General features: G+C 37.6%; 1 protein-coding gene across 5 annotated transcripts in view; it reads left to right on the top strand.

Annotated features, from left to right (window-relative positions):
• NXPH1 (neurexophilin 1) overlaps positions 1-23,263 on the top strand; it is a 627,612-nt gene that overhangs the window by 246,479 nt on the left and 357,870 nt on the right. The window lies entirely within an intron of this gene.

The following is a 23,263-nucleotide window of genomic DNA, read 5'->3' on the forward strand; positions in this document are numbered from 1 at the left end:
CTTCATTCCAGAATATGTGAGATTTTTAAAACCAGAACTCAGGTTTGACTTGGTAAGAAAAGTAGATATTCTGGGGCACCTGGGTGGCTCAGTCGGGTGGCTGACTCTTGATTTCGGCTCAGGTCATGATCTCATGTTTTGTGGGATCAAGCCACGCATAGAGCTCTGTGCTCTCAGTGTGGAGGCTTCTTGGGATTCTCTCCCTGCCTCTCTGCCCCTTCCATGCTTGTGCTCTCTCTCTTTCTCTCAAAATAAATAAAAAACTTAAAGAAAAGAAAAGAAAAACAGATATTCTTCAAGTTCTCAACACTGAAAGCTGAAAACTTGTGTCTTAGGATAGGCTTGCTTTAGCTACTAGTTTGCTGTATTACTGCTTGTGTGTCCATAGGCATAGAGGTAGCATCGGTATTACAAAAATAGTAGTATCCACAATAAATGGTTGTAACGAGGTTTAAACATGAAAATGTATGTGAAACACCTGGTACGGTGCCCAGCATGCATTCATTCCTCAATAAATAAGGCTGTTGCTATCTTTGCTTCATTTAACAAAGACAAAGTAAGTGTCAGGTATATGCCAGACTTGTGCTAAATCTAGGGAGTTTTTATGAAGGAAGAAAAAAAAGATGTGGCATCTGCCTATGAACGATTCTTAATTTATTGGAAAAGTTGAATCTGAGGAGACTGGTGTTCTGTACGTGTAAAAGAGGGTAAAATACCAGCAACTTCATGTGGTTCAACCAGGTAACTGAAGTGAGATATAATCACAGAGGTAGTGAGATGAAGTGTTTAAGATGACAGACTCTTGTGTCAGGTTGTCTGGGCTTGAAACTTGGCTCTGCATGAATTGTGTGATCCTGAATAAAGTCAGGATCTTTACTGTCTTCCTTCATGGTGTCTTCGTTCATGGTCTGTAAAATGGGGACATAAGAGTACTTACCTTATAGGATTGTTTTGAGGATTACACATAAAATTCAGACAATAGTACTTAGTACACAAAAAACCCTGTATATTATTGTAATCAATGCATGTCCAAAGTTATGGGAGGTGCATGTAATTATATATAATTTTTTAATGTTTATTTATTTTTGAGAAAGAGAAAGAGTGAGAGAGGGGGAGGGGAAGAGAGAGAGGGGGACACAGAATCCAAAGCAGTTTCCAGGCTCTGAGGTTTCAGCACAGACCCTGACATGGGGCTCAAACTCATGAACTGGGAGACCGTGACCTGAGCAGCAGGTTAACTGAGCCACCAGGCACCCCTTCGTGCATGTAATTATATCAGGTGCCAGGGGTTGGTGCTGAGGGGATGATAGTTTCACAGAGAAAGTGTGACATTTGAACTTCACCAGGAAGAAGGAGCCACTCAGGCAAAGAAGATTACTCTAAGGACATTTTAGGCAAAGGGCCTGGAAATAGGAAAGAAGAGTTTCAGCAGCAGAAAGGAGTGGTGTGGGGAATGGAGTTTAGAACATGAGTCTGGAGGATGGAGAGGGGCTGCATGTGAAGTTATGATTGGTAGCCTGGGTGGCCTAGGTCTTGATAATTCAGTAGCAGAAGGAGTCATAGGAAAATTTTACCCAGAATAGTGACAGAAATGTGGTGATTAGTTGGAATGGAAGGAAGCCTTGCTGGGAGTCTATAAAAATAACCTAGAGCCTTGCTATTCAAAGTGTGCATCTCTGGACCAGCAGGAAATGGGAATTCATGGGCACCATCCTCAGAACCTGAATTTTAACAAAATGTGTAGGTGATTCGTGAGCACACTGAAATTTGGGAAACACTGGTCTGGAGACAGCCCAGGAGTGCCTGGGCTAAGGCAGGGACACTGGGGATGTCAAACAGAGAATAAGGATCCACTAACGCATGTATTTAAGAGGTGAAACTGAAAAGATTTGACTGATAAGTTACGGGGGTCGAAGAGGGGGTGGTTGAAGAGGGTGCCCTGAGAATAAATCTGTGTTTCCTTATTAAGATTTCTGGATGGATGACTGGGAATGCAGGAAAAGGGGAAGTGTTGGGGAACAAAGGTGAGAAAACGAATTCATTTTATGGCATGTTGATTTTAAGCAGCCTATGGGACATAGAAGATCCATAAAAAATGGACTGAGGAAAATGAAAGTACGTTATTAAGAAGAAAATCTGAAGAAAGTAGTTATCTTAACGTCAAGTGAGAAACCAATGATGACAAATGCTAGACATATCCTCTCTTCTGTTCTTCTATAATAGAACAAGGGCACATTAGAATAGGTTCTCTAGTGTGCATTAAGTACTCTGAAAAATTTTTGAGCTTGTAAAGTCAAACATTCCTGGCTCCTCTGTTAAGTATAAATGCATAAAAATAAAACTGTAAGACACAACAGAGGTTGATAATTTGTACATAATTCTACCATGCAGACTTGGCAAGAATTCAAGCTCTGGAATTTGGAGAGGTTAGGGACTCCTGGTGATTTCTTGGCATCAATGTTAGTGGACTTTCTTTTTTAAACTTGGTTTAGAAGGATGTGGAGAATTCAGATATCTCAGTTCGCTATCTGCTGAGTTTAAATGAAATGCTACCCGGGGGTAGGTTTGAGAGGTTATTTAGCCAGATTGTAGAATCTCTAAATATGCAATCACTCTCCCACCCAGAGTTCCCAGATTTAGCAAATAAAAATACAGGATTCCTAGTTAGATTTGAATCTCATATAAACACAAACAGTTTTTTAGTATAAAAATATTAGACCAAATATTGCATGGGATATACATATACATGTACTTAAAAAAAGAATCACTGTTTATTTGAAATTAAAATATACATAAGTATTATGTATTTTACCTGGCAATTCCTTCCAATGTCCTAGTTATGACAAAGAATGTACACACACACACACACACACACACACACACACACACATAGTAAATTTTAGTAAATATTAATGTCCAAAGACTAAGCTGAGAAATTTTCAAGATGTTATGTAGAAATTTATAACATTAATTCATACAAACATCCAGTTTGGAGGAAAAAAACAGAATAGGCTTGTTAGGAACATTATGCCATGATTTTTCATCCTGTGCTTATGATAAAATTACTAGTTTATTTTTTTAACCCCTACATACATTTTAGCACCTTGTTCCATAATGTTAATATAGCGTTTAGTGGGAAGACAGTCTATAATTAAGGCATAAGTTTTCAAACAAACTGCAGATGTAGAGCTGTGAGGGTAGGCTTGATGCTTGATTTGTAGGGGAGACTCTGATGTTAATCAGATGTGCTTCTACTTACCGAGACGATGTTGAAAATAAAGCTGTATTACAGGTAGTATCTAATACATATATATTAGATAATACATACATAGTATATATATATATATATATATGTATATATATGTGTATACACACACACACATATATATATATATATATATATATATATATATATATATATATATATACCTCTTAAGTTGTGTCTGTTTTTAGAAATTTTAAGACATGGATCTATATTAGGTCTTTTTTCTCAATTAAAAATTCAACAAATATGCCAGAAAGAAAATGTGATTAAAAAGTAGTTGCAGTACAATATATTATGGAACAACAGGGAAATAAGGAATTACTTCCATCAAGGATCATTTGAGAAGGTTTCACAGAGGGAGTGGCATATGAGCATCTTGAAATATAGGATTAAAAAAAATCTTTCTAGTATGTTCTTTTTTCTAAATATAAAGGAATATATGCATAAGTTTTACAAAGCCTATAATAGCAGCAGAAAACTATCATCCCAAGTCTCAAGAGCTAGAAATACCAATATTATTTTTATATATTTTCTTTTAGTCTTTTTTCTGATATTTTTTGCATAGTTAAGATTGCATATGTACATGCAATTTTCTATCCTGCTAATTCACTTAACGTGTCTTAAATATTTCTTTCTCTCATTATCATTAAAAACTCTCTGTTAACATTGTTTGAACAGCTAACCAACAAGCCATTATATGAATAATATAATATTATTTATTTTATTTATTTTTATCTTTTAAGTGGGGAGGGACAGAGGGAGAGGGAGAGGGAGAATCTTAAGCAGTCTCCATACCCAGTGTAGAGCCCGACACAGGGCTGGATCATACAACCATGAGATGGTGACCTGAGCCAAAATCAACAGTAGGAATCTGAACTGACTGAGCTACCCAGGTGCTCTGAAAACTGATTTTTAATATAATCCTCTAACTTTGGGTTTTTAGGTACCTTCCAGAGTCTTTTTTTCTTTTGCTTTTATAAAATACGCTGTTGTTCATTTAAAAAAATCTATAGTTCTGGTTATTTCTAAGACTTAAAAGTAGAATTATTGGATTAAGGCCTAAAATAACATTAATGGTCTTGACACACATCCTACCAAACTGCCTTCTGAATAGATTGTCCCAGTTTACACTCAAAGAGTCAACAGAAAGGATAAAAGGGAGCACTGGAAGATAGAGGTAGAAAGTGTAGCATGTAGTCACCAGCAAGGAATAGTCAGGTTTGTTTGGAGCATAAGCATGAGTGATGGATGGTAAGTGAAATTAGGCTAAAAACGGCATTTAAAACCAGATTTTGGAAGACCTGAAATGCCCCGTATGGCAGTGAGCCTTCCTTCTGCAGGCAGTTGTGAGCCACAGAAGTCTTGTGAGTAGGAGAATGTCATGACTTTAGAACTTTCTTCCAGTTAATTATAGGTTATTAAATGTCTCTGAACTTTTGGATCATGCCCAAATAATATTTGAGGTCATCAGCTATCAAAATTTGAATGTCTGGAAATAAACTATGCCATTGGCTCATCATGTTTAAAGATATCATTGACATTTACCTTATTGAACATAAATTGATTTTTACACACTTCTGTCAGTGACTGCATAAAGCACCTGGAAGGTAGAAAGTGCTAGGTCAACTCTATGTCATGGAAACCTTTTAATGTGTACTCCAGTGGTATATAGAACTGTGAGTGTTATAAAGATTTATTGAGGATTTAAGATGTTTCCAGGACCTTCTTGTTTAATCATGTGCCCTGTAACCATTCCTGGCTCAGAGCAGGACTGGCAGAGCAAAAATGCTTTCAAAAAGAGTTGATTCAGGTACATACTGTCTTTTTAAAATCAGGTGCAGTGAACTTTTTTTTCCTCTAAATTCTTCTGTTTCTCTATGGCACTAAATACTTATATGAAATGTTAAAAAATTAAGTTACTCAAATATCCAGATTTATTTTACATTTTTTAGGCAGAACAGGGTGATTTTATTTTCTCCCATCACACAGAAGCTTTCATGGAGCAAGTATGGACTAAGATTAATGTTGCTCAGTCTGGTCAATGGAGATTGTCTCTTTCTGAAGGAAGAATATGAATGAAATCTGTTGACTTCTTTTATATGAGTGCATGACCACAAAAAGGAAGACGAAACACTGTCTGACTGTGGCAGTCACGTGATTTTCCATGGGTTGTTTTCTTGGTGTCTTGTGTCACATACACTGGGGCTAGGAAAATACAGGGTTCTAAATTTGGAATCTATTTAAACACTGAGGGTTCTGAGTTTCAAATTCAACTTGATCTTTTCAGCCTTTGGATTCTGTCTCCTGCTGTCATAACATCACTTCTTGATTCAAAGGGGAAGAAAAGAGACTCATAGCACCTCAAATAGAGCTTCTCGGGCATGGCCGTGCGTCAAGTGTAAATGAATCAGAAAACCGAGCATTAACTTTTACTTGAAATAGATAAGACTTTAAAAAATAGGGATAAAATTGCATTGATGGTTTGAAATAGCTATTCAAGTATTTTATGGCACCTACCACCAGACATGCTTGGTTAAGAGCGTGAGGCGCTCCTTCCATGTTACAGCAGTCGCTGGAGACATTTTGTTAAATCTAAAATGTAAATAGCCTCTCCCTTTTATTCTATGCTTGACTCTGACATTAATGCTATATCATTTAAGTGACTAAAAGAGTCTTTCTGACCAGGCTTTCTAATTTTGTCATAAAATTTTGCCCAGAATGAATTTTTGCTTAAAAGGCCAACCATTTAATACGTTTTTCTTTTGGCCAATTTAAAGCAAATACATCAGGTCAGTTCTTTTTATGACACAAAAGGGAAAAATGATAAGTTTTCTTATTTCAGACTTTTTTATTTTTAAATTTCTACAACTGAAATGTCTCTTCTTTCCTTTAAGTACAAGCTGACAGGTCATTAATCCTTAATGTGGGTTTAAACCTCTGGGTATTTTGGGGGAAGAAAACTCATTAAAATTCTTTTGTTTTATATGTAACTGTCCTAATAGAAATTTGGAGTTCATGTTTAGAATTTGTTAAAATGGATAGAAAGCATAGAAATCCTTTTAAAAAGAATGGAAGTACAAGAAATTACTTCTACCTATAGTCAATGCTGTCACTCACTATTCCTGAATGTCTGCTGTTAACTTTTTATAGACAGAACATTAGTTCTGGATGTCCATACTTTCAATATGAATATATTTATTTTATTTTGCATTATCTGGGTTGGTCTTATACATTTAATGGAATTTTCTCTAGTGCTTTCCTATATTTCTGAAAAGTACTGGATATTTTTGTCTTTAATTCTACCCAAAGTTGAGGCATTAGGCAGTCATCCTGCTTTTATTTTTAATGAAATTGGCTTTACTTGGTGAAGTTTAACTAGCAATGGTCTATATGTAGGTAGTGGAAAATGTTTTATTGATACTAGTGAATCTATTCTGCATTGTGTTGCTGCATTATATTTTCCCCTTCCTGTTAAGTCTCCCCTTCCCTCTTTCCTCTACTGAGTGTTTGAAGGCCTTCTAAATGAAAAAGAGCTACCATCAACAAACTTACATTTCCAGCCTGTCTAGAAAGATTTTAAAATCTGTAAAAACTCCCAACTAAATTGGGATTGGAATACCCGCTTTCCTGATTGTCCAGAATAGCTTCTATCTGTTTTTATCCTTGCCATTGATATTGACAGAGCTCATCAAGAAAGACATCATGTTTCTGCTTTTTACTTTATTTTTCTTAAATAAGGGTACCAAAGTCTTCCATAATGTAAGCTACGTTCTTTGTATGTATTTGAAATCTTCATTTCTTCAAGCCATGTGCACGACAGTGTACATCAGCTCTGTGTTGAGCTGGAGGCTTCCAGTATTGGGCACTGGAAACATAAGAGTGAACACAGTATTCACTGTCTAGGCCCATGGGGTGGAGTAGGAAGAATGGGGGGAAAGAGAGATCAACCCTACTCAATTTGTCCCATGAAGAATAAAAGTTATAGTTGTGATAAGAGCTACCAAGGAGATACATAGTGCTATAAAATCCATAATAGGAAGAACTAATTTCCACTAAGGTCTTTCCACTGAGGGAAGTCTTCCTTGAAGAAATGACTTATGGAGTGCCTGGGTGGCTCAGTCAGCTAAGCATCTGATTCTTAATTTCAGCTCAAGTCATGATCTCACAGTTCATGAGTTACAGCTCTGCTTTGGGCTCCGCACTGACAGCATGGAGCTTGGTTGGGATTCTCTCTCTCTCTCTCTCTCTCTCTCTTTCTCTCTCCCAAAGTAAATAAATAAACTTAAAAAAGAAGGGACTTGTAAGACAGGATATGAGGACAGACATTCTATACAAGGTAGACTACAGAATAAAGTGTTCAGAGTGTATACTTGAGGACTGAAAGAGGCTGGGACACAGAGCATGAAGAGGGAGTATTATCAGGTGAAACAGAGAATTATATCTGGACCACGTTATACATGAATCCATAGGTTATGTTAATGATTTTTATTTACAGTGCATATTCAAGAGTAAAAAGCCATACAAGACTTTTGAGAAGGGGAGAGACATGGTAGATCTTTGTTCGTTTGTTTTAATATGAAATTTATTGTCAAATTGGTTTCCATACAACACCCAGTGCTCCTCCCAACAGGTGCCCTCCTCAATGCCCATCACCCACTTTCCCCTCCCTCCCACCCCCCATCAACCCTCAGTTTATTCTCAGTTTTTAAGAGTCTCTTATGGTTTGGCTCCCTCTCTCTCTAACTTTTTTTTTCCCCTTCCCCTCCCCCATGGTCTTCTGTTAAATTTCTCAGGATCCACATAAGAGTGAAAACATATGGTATCTGTCTTTCTCTGTATGACTTATTTCACTTAAGCATAACACTCTCCAGTTCCATCCATGTTGCTACAAAAGGGCATATTTCATTCTTTCTCATTGCCAAGTAGTATTCCATTGTATATATAAACCACAATTTCTTTATCCATTTGTCAGTTGATGGACATTTAGGCTCTTTCCATAATTTGGCTATTGTTGAAAGTGCTGCTCTAAATATTGGGGTACAAGTGCCCCTATGCATCAGCACTCCTGTATTAAGGTAGATCTTTGTTTTTAAAGAGATCAGTCTGGTTGTCAAGGCGAGTACAGATTAGAGTCATGGTGATATGTGTGTTGAAACTTGTGTGTGTCATTTTGATGACAAAGGGTAGTGGTAATGGAGTTTTGCATGGGTTTAGGAGATATTGATGGATTTGGTAAGGGAGGTGATAGAGAGGGAGGTGTTCAGGATAACTACCAGGTGTCTGATGTGCTGTCTATGTGGAGGAAGGTTGATTTATATTGAAATACTGTCCTACTCTTGGTTCATTAGATCATGAACCCCAATAGGGTCAGAACTGTTTCTAGAGTGAACTAATAAACCTGGATATTAAAGTAATCAATTCTGGTCTGCAATGTTCCCTTCTTACTCTGAATGGCCTTTACTGTTTCATGGTCATAATTTACAAATATTTACTCAACTATTTAAAAATTCTTTCAAAAACAGTGTCAAAGAAAATGTAAATAAGTTATTATTAGAACGTTGAAATGATAATTATACTAATGCTTGTATTAGCCAAGAATTCTAAAAGCTCAAATCCCCCCTGTATTGTTTAATGCATTTGCATAACATTCATGAGGGTAGCTGAATTATGTATTTCAATAACAAGAATAATGAAAACAATCGGCTTTTGCAGTTTCTAAGCCTCTTATAAAATTTTTTAATGTAAAAGAAAAGTCCATTGTATCTATACATTTTGTTTTCAGCTATGCTAGATGGCTAAGAAGAAGTAAGACTGGGTTCAGAAGCTTGAGAATTACTCCAGGGGCACATGTCCTCTCTCACTCTCACTAACCCCTCTTTTACATCTCTTCCCCAAACAGTAGTAACAGTCTTTGCTGTGGTGTTTGGGAAGAATCTGTGTGTAGTCTCATTAATTGCTTCAGTTTTCCTTCTGATTTTTCCATTACTAGCATCAGATCCTAAGTAACATCCACTCCTTGGCCTATCCTTTTATCAATTCATCTGTGATTCCATCCATAGATTCCATTAAATATTTATTTTAGAGCACATATTGTGTATGAAGCACTGTGCTGGTGACTTTATACAGACCTGATGGCTCCCAATGTTCCTTGCCTTTTGATGCCATGCCCTGTGTAGTGTCATCCCACAAAGAACCAGGGCCTGTCTGTTTGTCAGACCAAGTATGACAGAGGTGATGATGTGCAATTTTCAAGTCTTGGTTTTAAAGGGCATTGTATCTTCCATTTCCCGGTCCTCCCTCCCCCCCCCCCCCGCCCCCGGATCCCTTGCAGTGAGGAGAGATAGTTGCCATGTTGTGGGGACATTAAGCAGTCTTGTGGAGAGGCCCATGTGGTAGGGACTGTGGTATTTGTTCAGTACCAACTTGTCACTCATGTGAGTGAGCCACCTTGACATCTTACCACAACCTCATGAAAGACCCTGAGCTAGAAACACCCAGCCAAGTCACTCCCAAATTCTTTCCCCCACTAAAACTGTGACAGATAATAAATGTTTCTTGTCTTAAGCCACTAAATTTTGGGGTAATTTGTTACACTGCAAAATATTCTGATACTGGTCTCCACCATCATATCATACTTCCTTGTCTAGCAGGGGATGGTAGTACTCACTGAGAAGTGTTCACTTCTAAGCCATAATAATAATAAATAAAAGCTCAACCATAGCTTCAGCACATAGAGATTTAGTTACAATTTGAGATTTTTGGAATTCAAAACATAAATGGATAATAGTAGTGACTTGGGTTTTTATAGCAATTTGCAATTTACTTTTGCAGTTTATGAAGTGCTTTCACATAATGTATATAAATAACTGTAGCTGTCTGAAAGTAGTGAGGATTTCAGAAGAGGACTAGTTACTACATCTGTACTGAGCATGTACTATATGCCAGCAAGTGAGCTAGGTATTGGGGTCATACCAGAGCTCAAGGCAGACAAAGTTTCTCTGTTTTCACTGAAGAGGGCAGAAACGCTTAAATGATTGTAAGACTTGTGCTTGCTGCCAAGGTTTATATAATACCTTGCATAATTTGCTATGAAAACATCAAAAAAAAAGAGGGAAGCCAAAATAATAAGGGTAAGTAAGGGAGAGCTTCTATGAAAATGCTATCGTTCATTTGAGTATTAGAAGATTAAGGGAGCTATCCAAGGGGGGAAAAAAAGTGTTAGATGAAGGTGAGGCTAAATATTTTAGGTATATAAAGTCCTGAGTCAGAATAGTGTGCTCTGTGGGAACAACTGAAAGTAGTCATGTATGGATGGAGTAGGACAAGGGAAAGGACAGATGGTGCTGGGTGATGCAAAAGGACTAGGCAGCACCAGCTATTCATTACCTTAGACCCTGTAATACCAGGTGCCTATAAGAGTTAAGGGGAGTCACTTAGGGGTGCCTGGGTGGCTCAGTCGGTTGAGTGTCTGACTTTGGCTCAGGTCATGATCTCACGGCTTGTGAGTTAGAGCCCGACATGGGGCTCTATGCTGACAGCTCAGAGCCTGGAGCCTGCTTCAGATTCTGTGTCTCCCTCTCTCTCTCTGCCCTTCCCTTGCTCATGCTCTCTCTCTCTCAAGAATGAATAAACATTAAAAAAAATTAAAAAAAAAGAGTTAAGGGGAGTCACTTGAAATGAAGTGTAAGGTTTTATGTGACTGAACTAGAACTTGGGTTTTCTTTCTACCTCTTTCATCTTATAGCATTTACTATTTCTTTATTATAATATCCTTAACAGGTAAACTGCAAGTAACCGAAGAGCTAATTTATTTTTTTAATATTTATTTATTTAGTTTTGAGAGAGCGAGCGAGCGAGCATGAACACAAGGGAGGAGCAGAAAGAAAGGGAGAGACAGAATACCAAGCAAATTCCATGCTGTCAGTGCAGAGCCCAGTGGGGGACTCGAATCCACGAACCATGAGATCATGACCTGAGCTGAAATTGAGTTGGGTGCTTAAACAACTGAGCCCCCAGGTGCCGCACCACCACCGCCCCCCCCCCCATACCTACTGTAAAAGGGAGGAAGAAAACAAGATTCAGTGCAGGCAAGGAGAGACTTACCTAAAACTATAACTCATCTGTAGTAGAGCCAGGGACTTGAATGTTGGTCTGATACTCATGGAATCCAGGTTTTATGACTCAAAATCCAGTATGTAATTCATTTTATCCACTTGGTTTCATATGATCCACGTGATTGTTCCACCTGATTGTGAGAAGCATCTAAAGTGTCTGTTGCAGAGGATAGGTCCATGGCTATCAGAAAACCTGGAGGCTTGTCTGGTTGCATTTGCCCAGTCAACCCCCTTAGGGTTTCTAGGGGCCATCTAGAACAGAGTTGGGTATTTATTAGCTTTGAATGCCCCTAGCTTCAGTACCTATAGAGAGTGGTAGCAAAGTCTTTACATAAAACATAGTTTGTGTATTTGTCATCAGGAGCAGTGAGCAGAGACACTTGTGAAGAGTCTATGCTATTCTACAATTCCTTTGGCCAAAAACCAAAAAGTGTAAAATGAATCATGCCTGTTAGTTAAGGGGTACAAATTAGGCTGAGTCCTTGTAGCCTGCTTCACTGAGGAAGGGGTACATAGGATAAGGACTGGGCTTAGGACCTTCTACATAAAAGAACAGAAGGAAGGTGCATAAGGGTGCTTGGACACTGCTAGAGAATGGATGTGGATGAAAGATAGAATTGATTGAAAATGAAATTTAGAGGGGAGAGAGTCACAGGCTACTATTATTAAGAGCTTATATTTTCACTATCTATGACACCTTGAAAGATGGAAGGGACAGAGGAGAGAAAAGAGGGTTTTACATGGGGTCTTGTATTTAACTAACCTACATGTTTATTTGTGGCAGATAAAGATTAAGAGACCAAGGATTCTTGAATTATTGACCACAGATTCCTTGCCTAGGCAAGGAGAAACTATTACTTTGCTTGGAGATTAGGGGACTAAGAGTAGGAGAGGGGCTGATCCTTGGAAAATTGCAAAGCTGCTGAAGAGGCAATGACTGAACATATTTTCCTTTTATTTTTGAATGTTGCGATGTCTGAAGAAAAAGATATCAGTCATAGAACTGACTGGCAGTGATCCAGCCAAACCTCTGGATAGCTTAGAATTCTGGTGATTGGCATTTGAGTGAAGTTACCTGACATACAAGCTGAATCTGCTCTATTCATGCAGACTGACTTGTGCTGGTCATTTTTTTCCTCTTCTTGTGGGGAGGGGGAAAAGTACCTGTACATGATGGAAGGCCCTGTTTGACTTCTCAAGAAATTAAATTCCTTCCAGACCATTTAGGGCACCTCTTTCCTTCACGCTTCAGCCCTTCTATCAGTGAAGTATTTTATATTTTGGTGCTTGTCATATGGAATTATTCTTATTTTCTTAACATTTGTCTTTATATTTGAAGGTTGTTTTGTTTGTTTATTTGTTTCACCTAACCATCAACCCAGTCAGTCCTCCAGGGTTTCTGAATATATCTTTACCCCTGGCAAATGCCAAACCCCTAAGCAGGAAAAGGAGAATTTATTACATTTCCCTTCCACCTCTGAAATCATAGAAATTATTGGTCTAAAATTCCAGAATGATCCAGGTTTATTGAAGTTTTCTCTACAAGGGAATTAGAATGGAAGAAGAGAAGAAAAAAATATTTTACATTTTTCTTGTCTCACGTCCTTTCTTTTTGTCTAAGATAGATATTTACTAAAGGCATGTATGTATCGAGCATTAGGGGAGAAAAAACAACATGCCAAAGTCCTCACAGAGCCTAGAATGTAGAGGGAAGCACAGATAGGAAACATACCACTATAGTCCAGTGTGTTAAGAGCCATAACAAGAAATTGTCAGGAGCTGGAGGAAAAAGCAGTGACACTCAACTTTCTTGGGAAGAAGGTTGAGAGTGGGTCCAACATACTCCACATAGAAATAACTTTTAAACTAAATAATAATGAGGCAGGTAAAATGGAGCTGATAGAATGTTCTAAGAAGAGAGAGCAGCAAGTTGAAAGATCTAGAATAGAAATTATGGGATTGTGATACATTTAAGGCTTTGAGCTAGGTTCATGTGAGTGGAGTGAAGTTTGGTGGTCACAGTGTCAGGAGAGAGTGTCACTAAGGGTGGGATTAGAGATGGTGAGAAATGGCACTGGAGAGATAAACAGGGCCAGTCCATGAAGAGTATGGAAGTCACATTTAGGAATCTGTTAAAGAGGCTGTCTTACCCACAGGGTATAATGAGGACTCCTGTATTGACTTCTATAGGGTCTGCCAGTACCCAGATTCATTATGACTTTACAAAGGGGTACGGAGACCTGGCATTTAGACAGCACCTATTATATTGCCAAGTACTGTGCAGTGGTTTATAGGCTCTGGAATTAGCATCTGAGTTTAAATCCTGGCCCTGCCATTTACTAGCCATGTGGCTTTGCTTTGGTCAGTGCCCAATAGATTGTAAGCATTCAAAACATGTTTGAAATCATTATTGTTATTATTACCCACATTTTACAGATGGAGAGACTGGGCTGTAAAAGATTTCAGTTGTGGGGCACCTGGGTGGCTCAGTCGGTTGAGTGTCCAACTTTAGCTCAGGTCATGATCTCACTGTTCGTTGCTTCAAGCCCCGTATCAGGCTCTGGGTTGACAGCTCAGGGCCTGGAACTTGCTTCAGATTCTGTGTCACCCTCTCTCTTTGTCCCTCCCTCACTCACATTCTATCTAACATTTCCGTTATTCATAGCCCAGCACTTGGTGATGGAATTGGGATTTGCATTACCCTGGTGAAGGATGTTGCACTTCTGTTTTCTGGAAGAGGGCACAGACATTGAATGTGGGAGAAGGAGAGAAAATCCCAGAGGGATCCAGAGCAACAAGTGTAGTGACACTGGTTCACAGACATTTTCCAGTACAATCTAATGTTCCTATGTTTTTTTTTTAATGACTTAAGGCTACTCTACAGCACAAGAAATGTTATCATTTTGCATTCTTACTGACTTTCTATATCAGAAATGTCAGTAGTGTTCAAAGTCTGAAGAATAGGTCTACACAATGTTTTTATATATCCTTTTTTGTTGGGATACATCAATAATTATGGGAATCTCCTAAAATCATTCTATTTCTGCAACAAATGGTAATGTGAGATACTTCATCTGGTTTGCTTATACTTCCACAAGCCTCTTTCTTATGTGTTGTTTGTTTTTAAATATTTAAACTTAAAAAGTTATTTATTTATTTTTATTTTTAAAATAAAGAGTTTAAAATAAACTCTTTAATAAACTCTAAAATAAAGAGTTTTAAAATAAAGAGTGAGAAAGAGGGAGGTGCAAGTGAAGGAGGGGCAGGAGAGAGCCGGAGAGAATCTGAAGTAGGCTCCATGCTCAGCACAGAGCCCAACGCGGGGCTCGATTTCACAACTGTGAGATCATGACCTGAGCTGAAATTAGGAGTCACACACTTGGGTTGCATGGGTAGCTCAGTTGGTTGAGCATTCAATTCTTGATTTTGGCTCAGGTCAAGATCTCGTGGTTTGTGGGATCGAGCCTCCATGTCAGGCTCCATACTTACAGCGTGGAGCATGGAATTCTCTCTCTGCCCCTCCCCTGCTTACTTGCTCTCTGTTAAAATAAATAAATAAATTTGAAAAAAGAAAAAAAAAGTCAGATGCTTAACTGACTGAGCCGCCCAAGCACCCCTCTTATGCCTTTTTATAAAGAGATGCATGCCTCTTCTGTTTTATTGGTGCCTTTCTGTAAGAAATCCAGATTGCTGATAGGGGCCCATCCTATCTGTGATGTCCAGATGAGGCGTGCTGGCTCTGTCAGGTGGTGTGGAGTTCACTTGGCTTTGTGTTAGCTGCTGCAAGCAGTCCTTCGTTAGGGATCTTGAACTGGAGCTTTCATATAATTAACTGAATTCTTTCAGTAAAACTTGAGATGCTTTCCATGGGTAAATCAAAGCAAGGGTTATTGATGGCACAGTCAGGTTTCAGAGAGTGTCTTAAGAACGGGAAGATTATGCTCCAGTCTTGCCACTGTTACATAAAAGTGTTTCATATGTAAGAAGCCTTAAATCTTAAGTCAGTTTGATGAATCTATTTTCATGTTTACCTTCAATTTGGCAATGGGATATACGTTGGCTGGACTGTTTTATTTCAAGAAGCTTCTTCTGTGTTTTAAAAATAAAAGGATGAGTATGCTTTACATATGTTGGAGCATTTGCAATTAGTTGGTGTTACTCTCTTAAGTGATTGGGCAGGAAAGGAAAACTGCCAGCCTTGGCAATCGTTTCAGATTCTTATTCATGCCAATTTGCAGTTTGTGACAGTGCCATGTTTTTATCAGGAGACTTTTAGTGAACTTCAGAAATGACTACTTCTGACCTGACTAGATGGATACTTGGCTGGAGTCATAAAACTGATCTTCCTCAAATATTTTTGCAAGGGGGTATTTGAGATAGCAATTCAGGAAGCTCAGTGTAGAATAGACATTATTCCATTACTCGTTATCATGGAGGGATTTGGAATACAGTTGGCTACCGAGATGAAGAAGTAGTGACATAGAAAGTCTGATTGGACACATCTTTAGTTAATTAGGTAAGAATGGAACTAGCTGACTAAAATCAAATGAAAATTTCAATTCCCAAACACGGAGGAACCTGAAATACTGAAAATTCTAGTATAAAAACTCTCTGGGAAACTGTACCAGAGCCCTGGAGGGTGAGAGAGGAAGAGAAGAAACCGTGGAGGGAGAGCATGTTACAAACGGGTTGAAGAACTGTGTTTTGGCATGTTCATTATCTTCCTTTTTATCTTTTGACCTCCTCCACCCATTTCTCCTCCCTACCCCCCGACCCCCTTACTTCTAGCCTCTGGAAACCACCAATCTGTTCTCTGTATCTGAACACCTCAAAGTGTAGATAGTTTAGTTTGGGATTTAGGATTAATTCATATATACTTAACGGAATCCCATGTCCTATGCCCAGTACATAATTGTATTTGCAGGAATGCAAATAAGAACTATGGGTTCTATGGAGAAATGAGATCCCTGAGTACTGAGATGGTTAGAGAAGATTCCAAGGAAAATATGTTTATTCCTGAAAGGTAGATACAAATTGGAAAGGTGGAAAGTAGATCAAGGGAGAGCATGACCCAAAATTCCAGGGGTAAGAATGACACATTAGGAGAATAAAGAGCATATATACATTGAACAAAAGCTTTACATACTATACAGTAAGTCAGAGATTTGTCTTAGAATAGAAGTAGTGATTTGCGGGTTTATTTTTTTTACCTTTTGTATTCCTGTTGAAGCAGCACTAAGGGTCTTTCTTTGTGTTGTTTTTTCTTGCTTGCTTTTATGTATTCACACAGAAGCCACGTTTGATATGTCTGGGGTAAGGCATTTCAATTGATTTTAATTCATAAGAATATGAAGAAAAAAAAACCCCATGTAATAACATTAGCCCTTACAAAAAAGACTGTTGTTGACATTAAGCAGATATTCGGGCAATTCTATATGAATATATGAAGATGGGTGGATATAATTGATAGATAATCATATGTAGTTTTAAAAATAATAGGATCAAACTATGCATGTTTTTAAAAGTCTGTTACTTATTTTTAGTAATAAATAATTTCAAAATACAAGTAAACATATACATGTCAGATAATTCAATATGACATTTCATTGCCTAGTAATATCTCAAATATCATGTTTCTTATAAACTACTATATATATGTGACATTTGAGCACAGTTGTGAGATCTTTCATTTTTAATTTTCTGGGTTTGTGTATATAATTTCAATTCTTATCCACAATGCTGCATTTATTCAGGGGTGGATTTTTTTAAGTGTTAAAAATACTGCATTAATTAACACTCTTGGATTCAAATAGCAGAAACATAACTTGAACTAACTGAGAAAAGTGAATTTACTGGAACAGTATTGGGACATCTAGTGAAAAACAGTAAGGACAGGGATAGTTGGGCTCCAGAACACAGGGAAATAAATGCTTTGCTTCTCCCTGCGTGTTTTCCTTTCTTTGCATAGTAGATCATACATCCACATGGCTGAGAACATGGTTGCTCAAGGCTATGAGGCCTGATATCCTACATCCCTCCAGAGAAGGACCAATTCTCTTCCCTTAGCTCGAAATTGAAAGATTTTGAGGAATGTCTGATTGGTTTGGCTTGGGTCAGGTGCCCAGTCAATTTTGAATGGAGTCACCTGGCACAATCATGGCACTGGGGAGTCTGTTCTTATATATCTGGTATGTTTTGGTGGAGGAGCTCAGCAACTACCCTCCCTAATTTGTGTCAAATATATTTATAAAACTATACTTGGCTTAAAATAGAAAGAGGGGAGGTACATTTAAAATGCTGTTGTAAATTATAAAAGTTCAGAGCATTCAAGCACTTCATTGTTTACAATTATAGGAATGTTTGATAAATGTACACTTTTTACATGTATGTCATCATCTTTCTTTTTATCCCTTTATATAATAGCATTAGAGAGAAACTCATGGGAAAATGATCTTGACTGTTCAAGTTTGTAATTTAAGAATAAAACAGTGGGTTTTATCAGTGCAGAAAAAAAGATTAAAAACAAGTTTTTGGTGAAATAAAGTTTGCCCACTTTCACACCTGGATAACTGACCTTTAGAGAAAGAAAATTTAACTTCTAAGATGTTTTTCCTCTGCTCTGGGCCGTGGAAAGCAGACTAGAGATGAATAATAAAAAAAGGAGGCTAATCTTAAAGTATAAGATGCCTAAAATAGGATCTGGGAATCAGAATTAGAGGTGGAGCTGAACTATCTTTGTTTGTCAGGCCTGACCACCTCTATTATATTAAGCCACAGGGTGTAAAGTTTAAGAACAGAACTTCCAGAAATTATAATTTTTTGAAGGTACAATATTCTTTCTTAAAGTGTTACTATCCAGAGGGAGAAAATAGCTATGCTAACCAGGAGAAGAAAGCTCAGGACTATGTGAGTGGTAGCTTGCTAAAGAGAAGAGATAGTGGGAGAGAGGTTTCTGAGGATGTGTGCACCAGACAGAGTGCTAGGATCAGTCTGTACCCAGACAAGATCAGTTTGGACACAGTTCTCCAGGGACAGGAAATGGCAGCATGGGGCCACACAAACATCCCAGGTCAGCAAGTCAGCAAAAGAAAAAAACATAACCTGAAAAGCACTTGGTGAATAACTATTAAAACTTGAACCAAATATGAAGGTGAGGTTGGCTGGGGGCCATTAAAGAAAGATGTTGCCTCACTTCTCACAGGAAATCCTTCCTATTTCTTAGATTTAGTGGTAAAATCAGATACTTCATCTATGCCTTGTAGATACTTTTCCAAGTGTTTTTTTTTTTTAATGTAGACAGTTCCTGCCCTATTCCAAGAATGTAGTAGTTCCAGAATCTGAGACTAAAGCGATATATTTTCTTGAAAAAACCTGATCTGTTCATGATAAGAAAAAGATGTTAAAAAAATGGAATCCATCTTTTACCATTTGGAAACATTTGTTCATTGATTTGGTGTATTTATTTTAACTTAGGTCTTCCTTGCCCTCATCAATGATTTCTCCTAGGGATACAAACCTCTTTTCACAGTAATTGACTCCAATTTTGTTGAATTGGTGAGTTATTTGGATTTGTATATTTATTTAGTTTTTGCTAGATCTCACTCTTTCTAAAAGGGTGTTAAGGAAGAATGTCAAGGCAATTCACAGAAGCTCATTCTCCCACTTCCTGAACTGTTCCTATTTTTAACTCAACATTTTTTTTTTAAATTGCAGCAGCTTTCTGAGGCTATTAGGCTACTATTCAATTAGGTATTGCTTCTGTGTACACAATGGCACCCCAAGAGCTTTCAAGTGCTCATGCAGTCTCAGAAATGTTTAATTTGCTACCAGGGAATAGCCTGGTTCAGAATAGCATGAGGAAGTCAGAAAGAAGAAAGCAGCATACTATTTCTTACACCTGTGGGTACTAAGGCAAGAAAATAAGAACAAAAAATAAGAAAGCTATGATTTCTTGAGTTGTTACCATGAAATAAACATTGTGTTTTATTTTCATGTGTTTTATTTTATTTGACTTCAACAAGAATGATTTGAGGTTGGTAGCGTTATTATTCCCATTTTTCTGCTGAAGAAACTGAGGCTTGGAGAGACAGAATAATTTCCTCAATGACACAGAGCTAGTAAGTGGATTTAGGACTTGTACTCAAATTTTTTGATTCTGGAAAACATGTTTTTAACCACCACTCTTCCTTAGTTGACTAAGACGGTACTGAATATAATCTATACTTTCCTGAATGTGTCTTTTCTCAAGCTGGGCTAGAAACGCTCTGCTCTAGTTGCCTTTTGAAGTTCTACCATGCTTTAAGATCCAGATTTTATCTCATCTCCTCCAAGAAGACTTTCCATATCTCTCCAGTCAAAATTAACATTACTCTCTCCTCTTAACCCTATAACACGTTGGTTCCATTTATTGTTTTCAAAGTCTGCTGGGGATTAGAATTTTGCACCTATCCTGTGACCTGCACTTTAGCTGCAGAAAGTTAATTTTTCCCCTGGTGCCTAGAATAGCAGGTACTCAAAATATTTTCATTCTTCATGGTTTTGAAAATTCACTAACAACTTAATGAACATTTTATTTTTTAAATTCTGGGTTGAAAGGAAGAGTGAAAAGGCTATTTTCTTTTGAGAGTGTCGTCATTGCACTTGGTAATGGCTGAGGACAAGTTGTCCAAGAGCAACCTCTAGAATTACAGGCATTGCTTCACCTGATACTTACTGTCAGCTTCTAGGAGCTGGGACTATAGTGGTGACAGAGACAGATTGTATCACTTTTCTCTTGTAGTTTAGAATCTAATGAGAAGACAAATAATAATAAGGGAGTTGCCACCTAAGCCTTTAATTATATGTACTGTGAAGGAAACAGGGGATCCTGGGACAGAGTAGTTGAGGAAACGATATTTAAGTCAAGCCTTGATGGGTGGAGAAGGAGAGATCTCTGGGATAAGCAGAAGGAAGAATGTCCTTCGCAGATGGGATATCATGGGTGAGAGTCCTGAGGTGGGAAAGAGCTTGAAAAATTGAGTCATATTGTCATGGCTCAGATTCAAATGTCATGGAATAGATAATACAACAACAATTACTTTCTCGTGGTCAGTTCTCCATCCTGCATGCATGATAGGCCCTATATGAATTGTATGGTTATAGGCTAGACCATAACAATATTTCGATTATTTTAGGAGCCTTAATGGCCAATTACTAAATGGGTAAGTCATGCCTTTTGTAACCTTGTTTACCTTTGAAATTATATATTTGGTTCAGATTATAATATCTGACAAAACAACCATAATATTTACCATTTACTGAGTGCTTATATGCCAAGTTCTGTGTTAACCATTTTATTTTTATTATTTCTTCTAATTCTCTGCAACAGGGTTCTCAGCATTTTTTTTTTTTTTCTGTAAAGGGCCTAACTATTTTAGGCTTTGCAGGCCACATGGCCTCTGTTGTCAATATTCAACTTCGCTGTTTTAACACAAAACCAGCAATATATAGTATGTAAATAAATGGGTGTGGCTTCGTTCTGGAAGCCACAACCTATATTTCTAGAAACTGAAATTTGAATTTTATACAATTTCAAATGTTATGAAATACTCTTTAAAAAACTGATTTAATCTTTTACAAACATAAAAACTAATCTTAGCTCACAGGATATATAGAAACAGGCACTGGACAGGATTTGGCCCATTGGCTAAAGCTTGTCTATCCCTGCTTTCCTCATTGTCCCCATTTAATTGACAAGGAAGCTGAGGTCAGTGAAAAGTAATTTATAGCCAGAATTGAAACCTAGACTGATAGATTCCAAAGTTCCTGCCTTTAACTCAAATGCCTCATAGCAATAACAATTCTGTTGGGTTCATGGAATAACTTCCTAATTGTTTCTGGTGTATAAAGCCTAGTCTGCAACCAGATTGCACGTTGCAGAAGGCGCTTTCTTCTGTGTGTTATTTTCCTCCACAACAATGACAGACCTGCAGGAGGCATTCAAAAGATTGAAGGCTTATATTTCCTTCAAACAGTCTCTCTGAAAGTGACTTGGAATTATAAAGATTTGGGGGAATACATAGAAATCATATTTCTATTTCCTGTATAGTTTTATCTCCCAAAATGTGGCCCTGAAGATTAATTAGAAATATAAAAATTCTAGGTCCAACTCCCATGTCGCATTTGTAGAATTAGTGTCATGTTACCTGTTTTCACATGCAACACTCATAAAACACAAGAAAGTTGATTTCTCTTCCTTTGTGGAATTGATTGCCTTCTAGTTCTGTAAACCATGGGGAATTTTTAGTTTTTTAGTTTGAAATTGTAGAGTCACTTAGAGGTAAATGTTAGCACTTTTAAAACTAAAAAATGAGTAAATAAGTGGAAAATGCTTGAAAAGATCCATAATCATTAAATAGTACCTGGATAAACAGTGCCTTACTGTCTTGCTGTCTGTCTCTTTTCATCTCTCTCCCTATTACCTTAAAATTAAAATTCATATGTGACCAAGCTGTCCCAGGGATGTATTAACATCTAGAAAATTGCTGATTGTTTTAACCATGAGAACTGGCTTTGCTATTTAGGGTTCTGGTTGTAGCAGACATTTTCTATAAATTGGAAGACCTAAAATATATTGTACCAAGGTTTTGGTAAAAAGTATATTTAAAGCAGACAGACATCCTCACATACCAGCCTACATATCTTTTATAAACATTTTCAGTTTATAATAAAATTTTAAGATGTCAACTTAAAAATGTGTGAGTGGATATAGTGTTTTGAAATTCTTCTGGAGGGTATGATAGCAACAAATTTTGAAGACCTTTGATTTAGGGTATTTGTTTTAAAGTGCTTTTTCTGAAAGTTGGACTTCAAGATCTCTAAGGGTTATCTGCCTTTAGAGGCACATCTTTTACTTGACCACCCCTCTCCACCCTACTCTGGCTTTATGGTAAATGTAAGCATGATAGGATATAGAGAAAATGACGTGCATATAAGCTATGGTAGTTTTTCAGTAAGTCTCTCACTTTCTAGTATTTGCAGGAAGAGGAAATGTTTTGATGTTTGTTCTAGATAGGAACATGAAAGGGCTGTTTTAAAGTTTCATATATTTCAGACATGCAGAAGTATGTCATTGTTGAAAATGGTAAACAGCTGGAGAATATAACTGCCTTGAACATCTGGAGAAGGGAGTTAACTTGATGCTGTTTAGAAGTCTGGAAACAGAGAAGGCATATTTTCTTAACTACAGTGTACCTCAGCAGCATGATGCATAGTCTGTGTGCCTATACAGCAGCCATTCAAGCTTAAAAATATGTTCCTCTTTGCTTATATGAGGGACAAGGCTGTGAAAAAGAAAATAAATCAAGTAAGTAGGTTCTCACCTCAGCAGCTGATTGCCACAAAATGGTAGCAAGGCCCGAGGGGAGGATAAATGAAGTTTGTTGGCCTCAGTGGAGTTTTCTCAAGGGAGGGTTGGTAGCAAGTTATATTTCTTTGGAAGTCAACTTAACTTTACTGTGGTTCAGTGGAGGAAGAGTGTACTTAATAGAGCCCTGGTGTCCCCGAAGAATCAATGCCTCTTCCAATTGGCACTTTCAAATTTAAACAAATTATTGCCTTGTGGAGGCATAGCTTTTTCATTAGGTTTTCATTGGGAATAAACTTCCTGCATTTGCTGCAGGCTGAGTATGTATTTCCATTAATTAGCAAAGCAGGAAGCAAAGAAGCCAAAAAATGAGCCAGCCTAGGTAAGACTCAGGAGTTCTTGAACCTGACTAAAAACTATGTAGGTTGACAAAAATGAAGTTTTAATTTCTACACCAGTAAGTAGAAACTCAGGGTCACTTTGGTGAATTATTTGGCCTCAAATTTTTAATCACAGCATCATAACAATCTTCTTTGGAAA

The sequence above is a fragment of the Panthera tigris genome, chromosome A2 (assembly GCF_018350195.1).
Source record: "Panthera tigris isolate Pti1 chromosome A2, P.tigris_Pti1_mat1.1, whole genome shotgun sequence".
Lineage (NCBI taxonomy): Eukaryota > Metazoa > Chordata > Mammalia > Carnivora > Felidae > Panthera > Panthera tigris.